Source organism: Suricata suricatta, chromosome 10 (assembly GCF_006229205.1).
Source record: "Suricata suricatta isolate VVHF042 chromosome 10, meerkat_22Aug2017_6uvM2_HiC, whole genome shotgun sequence".
In the NCBI taxonomy this organism is placed as follows: domain Eukaryota; kingdom Metazoa; phylum Chordata; class Mammalia; order Carnivora; family Herpestidae; genus Suricata; species Suricata suricatta.
This window is the reverse complement of record NC_043709.1, coordinates 59426875-59433168: the sequence shown is the minus strand read 5'-3', so window position 1 is coordinate 59433168 and position 6294 is coordinate 59426875.

Below are 6294 nucleotides of genomic sequence, written 5' to 3'. Positions count from 1 at the left end.
TAGGAAAGTGATGGACCTTGAGGGTGTCATGCTAAGTGAAATAAGTCAGGCAGAGAAGGACAGATACCATATGTTTGCACTCATAGGTCTAACAGGAGAACAGAAGAAACCTAATGGAGGACCAGGGGGAGGGGAAGAGGGAAAGAAAGTTGGAGAGAGAGAGGGATGCAAAACTTGAGAGATTATTGAATACTGAAAATGAACTGAGGGTTGAAGGGGAAGGGGGAGGGGCGTAAAGAGGTGGTGGTGATGGAGGAGGGCACTTTGGGGAAGAGCACTGGGTGTTGTATGGAAACCAATATGACAATAAACTATTTGAAAAAAAAAGATTCAGTTTAGGTAAGACTGTGGGCCATAATGCCTACCCATGAACTTTTCTTCCATCCTGGACTCCTCTGTATGGTGGCCTCAGGGTAGGTAAAACATTGGAGATGATTAATCTTCTTAGATTCAATAGCTCGTTAGGTATATTTCTTTACCTAATTACTTTAGCATAAATTCCTACTAAAATTTTTCTTACAGAACCAGAATATAGTTACAGATCCAGTCTAAGATCATCTATTTCATTTCATTACTTGATATCTTAGTCTCATTTACTTTGGGCATTTTTTTCTGACTTGAAAAAAATCTTTTTTGACATTGATAAATTGAAGAATACATCTCTCTTCCCATTTCTGAAAAAGTAAGACTTTCCTCATTGGGGTGTTAAAAAAATTTTTTTTTCTAATAATTAGATACAGGTTATACATTACCCACCAGATTGCTATATAGGCGATATTGTGTCCTATTCAGGGTAAATGATGAACTCACATGGTGCTAATTGATGTGGATTTCCAAAGCCTATCTGTTGCCTGCAAACACAATGGTTTTAGTCTAGAGTCAAGGCCTGTTACAGCACCCACTTCTGGTTGAATGATGTGTTCCTGAGGTTTTGGTATGAACTGATATCACCCCAGAGTCTGTTCTTCTCATCAAAGGCTATAATTCCTTTTCTGAACAATGGTGCCATATAAATGAACAGTAATGCCAGAAAAAAGTTATTACAATGTCCAGGAAACTTGAGCAGGTTTTTGAAAAACTAGTTGCCAGTGTGCAAAGTCAACATCTAGCAACTGTAATGATCAAAGCCTGAGAATGTAAATGTCAGGGTAGAGGAAGGTGAGCAGGAAGAAGGAGACCTGACAGTATTTCAAGGTCTGCTTGGCACCATATTCAGACCGATACTGCCGTAAAGTGTCAAGAGGGAAACCGTATAAACATGAGTGTTGTCCGATGTCTAGGAAGGTAGTGAGATGATCAAAGATGGAAGGACTAATTGTGAGTTTTGAGGGAGGTGAGGAGGAGGAAATAGGAGGCTCCTTTAAGTGTTCCAGGGTGTACCTGCCACAATATTAAGAAAGCTATTTCCCTAGGATGTCAGGCAGGACAGTCTCAAAGTGGTATTTCTTTCAGATTTCCAGGAAGGGCATTTTGGATGTCTAGAACATTTAAGTAAAATAATGGTGATTTGGTAGCGAAGTTTGAATGGGGTCAAAGAATGATGGGAGCCACCAATTAATGGAATATGACAGAGACATTTGGATGAGAAAGAAGTGCTTCAGAAAATGGAGAGAATGGAAACAAGAAAGACAGGAGTAACAATGAAGTGTTCCTAGAAAAAAGATTAAAAAAAAAGTAATACATTTGGGAACTATTACTCCTCTGAATGTTTAGCTTCACAGGAGAGCATTCAGTGGTTTGCTCTGGGCTTTGTAGCATGGAGCAGCCATCCAAGCTTGGAGGGAGGACCATAGAGCAATGGTAGGCACTGATACAAAGCAGTGAGTGGGATGAGCCTGGAATGGGAAATGAAGGATAAATATGGGAAGATTTGGAAAGTCCTTTTATGAATTAGGAAAAGCCAATGGTGGGGAGACTTTGTGCTTAGCAGAGATCTTTCCTGGCAGCAAAATAATGAACAAGGACACATGGAAGTTCTGGTAATAACTTTCCTGGATTTTTGTTACAAGAAGTATCTGTGAAGTGTTGACATAGAGCTGAGTAAGGACTAGGCTTCACTTGTGTGTGTGTAACTTGTGTCTTCCCATGGATGTCTGTTGTTTTTCTGCATAACTCTGTGTCTATCCAGATTTCTTTGATTATAGAGATTGGAGACAATTAATTACCTTTGTAGCTAAACACCATTGGAATTCTCTCTTGGTTAATTTTGCTTATGGGATTCCTACCTGCCTAATGCTTCCTTATCTATTTTAGATTTTAATTCATATCATTGCTTGAGGTTCTGCTTTCCAAGATGTCATCCACATCTGCTGTCTTACATTTCAGAGTATATTCCTCCCTGATTCATGAATAAAGCTCTCCTTGTTTGATTTATGCTTATTCTATAAATTACTATTGCATTCACTGCCACATTATCAATTTCCATTTCCCGGGAGCTTACTAAGTGAAGTTCTATGGAATAGTGTTGAACAAAGTAATGTTTTGTTCCCTTAGATCACATTGATTAAGAAAGGAGGCAGAAAACCAGCAAGGAGCAAGTAAAGTGACAAGATAATATCAGGTAGCAATAAATATTATGATGGGAATAGAATTAAGTTTTCTGACTGTAAGCTGAGAGGGAGGTAGTTAGTTCGAAGCCATCATAGACTTCCCTGAAGAGGCCATATTGAAAGTTGTTATTGAATGTTAATAGTGTAGGACAGAAGTCACATGGATTGCAAAAGTAGAAACATGCTGTGTCTGTATATGATGCGTGGTCACACTTTCAGATTTCTAACGCTGGGGAGTCACTGTGCCCTCTGTGTGTCTCGGCCTCTTGAAGCCGAAGAGAACCAGATCATACCTATGGTCCAACGATCAAATCCTACTGGGTCTCCATCACCCTGGGACTTCTTTTCAGCACTCATCAGTTTGTGCCTTGTTAACTTTTGTTTGTTGAGACTCAGTTGTGTGTCCTTTCCATTCTCATCCCAGGCCTGCTGCAGAGACTTCCACCTTCTGAATGGTGTAGTTTGAAGGGTGAGGCCTCTGGTTTTTGATCGAGTCCTTGATGCTTCTCCCTAGGACCTGTCTCCAGGCTGAGGCTGCTTTTCTGGTTTCATCTCAGGGCCCATGTCCCTTTAAAACATGCTTCAGAGTCTGAGCAAAGCAATGGCCCACAGAGGATGTAATTAAAGGGAGCAAACTAGAGACAGAGTGTTCGGAAGACTATGGCAATCATCTAGAAAGGTTAAGATGGAAACCTAAATTAACACCACGGGAATCAAGACTGAGAAGAGAAGACACAAAAAATGTCAAAGGATGTTGACATGGGTAGGAAAGAATCAAGTTTAATTCCAGGTTTCCAATAAATATCAGTTGCTAATACATCCAATACCATCCTTGACAGTGCGCTATTTATTAAAAAAATTGAATTAAAAAAAAATAAAACATGCTTCAAAGTAGAGTGTGCCTGGTGACGGGGGCCAGGTTTGTGATCATTGGGAAAATCCAGGGATTAGAGAGCTGTGACCTCTGCATGCCAAAATACAACAGTGACACAAATTTAAGCTAACCTAATTACATGTTTTTCAAGTCATTTAGTATAAAAGTTATACTAAAGACGATAGTACTCCTTGAATTTAAAACATCTAGAAGCATACTGCAAATAAAATTAAAACATGCATTGTTAGATTAAGAACAGTGATTTTAGAAGAGATAAACATCAGTCATCTGGTGTAAGTGCTTGAATGAAAGAATGCAAAACCCAGTAGAGTAAAAGACTGGACTAAGCAAATCCTAAAAGAGAATATTCATGTGGTAATAAGTAATATGGAGTATGCTAAAGTGTACCGTAATCAGGAAGTGGAAATAAACATAATAAATACTATTTCTGACCTATCAGATAGACAGAGTTAAATCGAGATAATAGTCACTGCTGGATGAGTTGGTTAGAGAAATGTGCTATGAATTTTTTCTCTTATATATACATTTATAAATGCATTTTGAAAATATCTATTTGATTTATGGTTTTTTTTAGTTTATTTGTTTATTTTTAACCGGTGCATTGATTTAATGGCTACATAAATTAACCAGTGTTAGTTTCATTTTTTATTTTGACTTTGGATTTTTCCACAAGAAATGCTTAAATTCAGAGACATCATATCTGTGTTGGCTCACTGTGTGTGTCAGATGACATTATCTACATGGACACAAGGGAGGACATCTGTGGAGGAATGTACAGCCTGACCTACGTGGATGGATCTGAGAGCAGGCTGCCATACCCTGATTATTCCCCTCTGAGGAGTCCTTGGGCTGAGCAAGCTGTAGGCATCCAACTTTTAATGTGTATGAAAAGAGCACTTAGGGGTGAGTGATCCCACAAGGCTGGGTGAGGGCTCCTCTGGCTTCTCAGCAGGGCTGGTAAGCATGGTGCCACTCGATCCTATTATAAAGTAGGAAGAAGCCTGGAAACAGAGTTCTGCTTTGCAATGGGAAAGATCTGACCTGAAAGCTGTGTCATAAACAAGAGACTAAAGTCATCCTTCCAAAAGGCCTCTGGGTGTGCTGTTGATTCTCCAGTGGTTTCTCTGAACACTGACATTGCCTGGCATTAACTATCCCGGATACTAATCTGGCAGTATCCTGATTGATGCCCTCTGCCTATATAATGTCAGGATGTGGAATGCTGGAGACAGAGCCCTACCTTCTCTTGAGCTCCACGCTTTCTTATCTGTGCTCCCTGCTAATCAGTTCACCACCATGAAGCTCTTGGCGATGCTCGTACTGGTGGCAGTTTCCACCTTCCTGGTTTCAGGCCGTAAGTAAAGATTCTTACCTATAGAGAAGGACTGGGACAAGAGTACATCAAAGTATAAGCTCTGTGTGGGTGTGGGCTTGGAGGAGCTTAGCATGTGTCCTCTACTCCACTACCCTGTTTCATCTCCATTTTGACTGACCAGTCACGAGAGCGTGGACTCTCTTTAGCCTTTGGCAATTCTGTCAGGTCTTTGTTCACTTTTAACCTTGGAGTTCAACATCATTCTTTTAAAATATGTTAAAGAATGTAATTAACAGGGATGAAAATACCCCAGAAAAATGCAAGGAGAGTATTACTTAAGAAGGGCAAAAAATGGTGACGTAGTTTGTGTTTCGTGGGAGTTTGGGTTTTATATTATCTGTGCATCTTTTTGACCTCAACATAAGTAGAAAAGCCTAAGGTTCTTCAGTTATGGAAGACTCCAGTATTGTCCATATTCTCTCTTGCTTCTATGCCCTAAGCTGGTGTCAAACTTTTACTGTTTTTCTTTTTCTCTTACAGAGACAACTGATGCTACAACTGAGAGTGAAACTGATACATCTGTGTTTGTACTTCATGTCCTTCCTGTCATGACTATTTTCCTACCCTGCCTCATGTCATGCAGCCACAGAGGACAGAGTGCAGAGACTCAAAATAGATGTTTGGGAAAGCCACATTCCTCTTGTTAAGTTCATTGTGAAAATAGAAAATCTGCTTATGTCTTATACAATTTTTAGAGAAAATGAAGTCTCTGGAAAGGACCATTACAAGCTGTCAATTAATTAATTGTTAGAAATAAGAAAAAGACAAGGGAATGTGGTCTGAATTCATGGTCTGGGAATTTGAGAGTTGCATGAATGTCTTCCTGATTACTAAAAGTGGAAGGGGTAAATATATGGCCAGTGTGTTGAAGAGGTATTAGTTTCAGGATGAATAAAGAGTGTAATTCCCAAGGTGATATAGAAATGAGGGCAGTAGGACTACATGGGGGTGTGGAATGGAGATTGAGGAATGTAGGGTGAAGTAGAAGAATGGCCATATGCTTTGTTCTTTGTAACTGCATGTATGTCTTATTCCCAAGCTGATGTGGGTTTTTATTCTGACCTGAAACTCAAAGTTGTGGAAAAATCCCCTAATGTTTTTTGGTCTTCTCACACAGTATCCTGTATGTCTTATGCCATGTGGCTTGTGCTCATGCATACATGGGGAAGATTTCTCTTCTTTCCCCTCCCTAGTTGAGGATGGATTTGTTTCCTTTGGTAATGAAGGCATATAGTGTGATCAGACTTTACACACTGTGCCACATGTCCTACCTGCAAAGCCAGGACAAATTGAAAAAAATATTTTTTTTCTTTAATATTTTTTAATGTTTTTTTTTTTTTTGAGAGAGAGAGAAAGAGAGAGAGACAGTGTGAGCAGGGGAGGGTCAGAGAGAGAGGGAGACACAGAATCTGAAGACAGGCTCCAGGCTCTGGACTAGCTATCAACACAGGGTCCAAGGTGGGGCTCGAACCCAT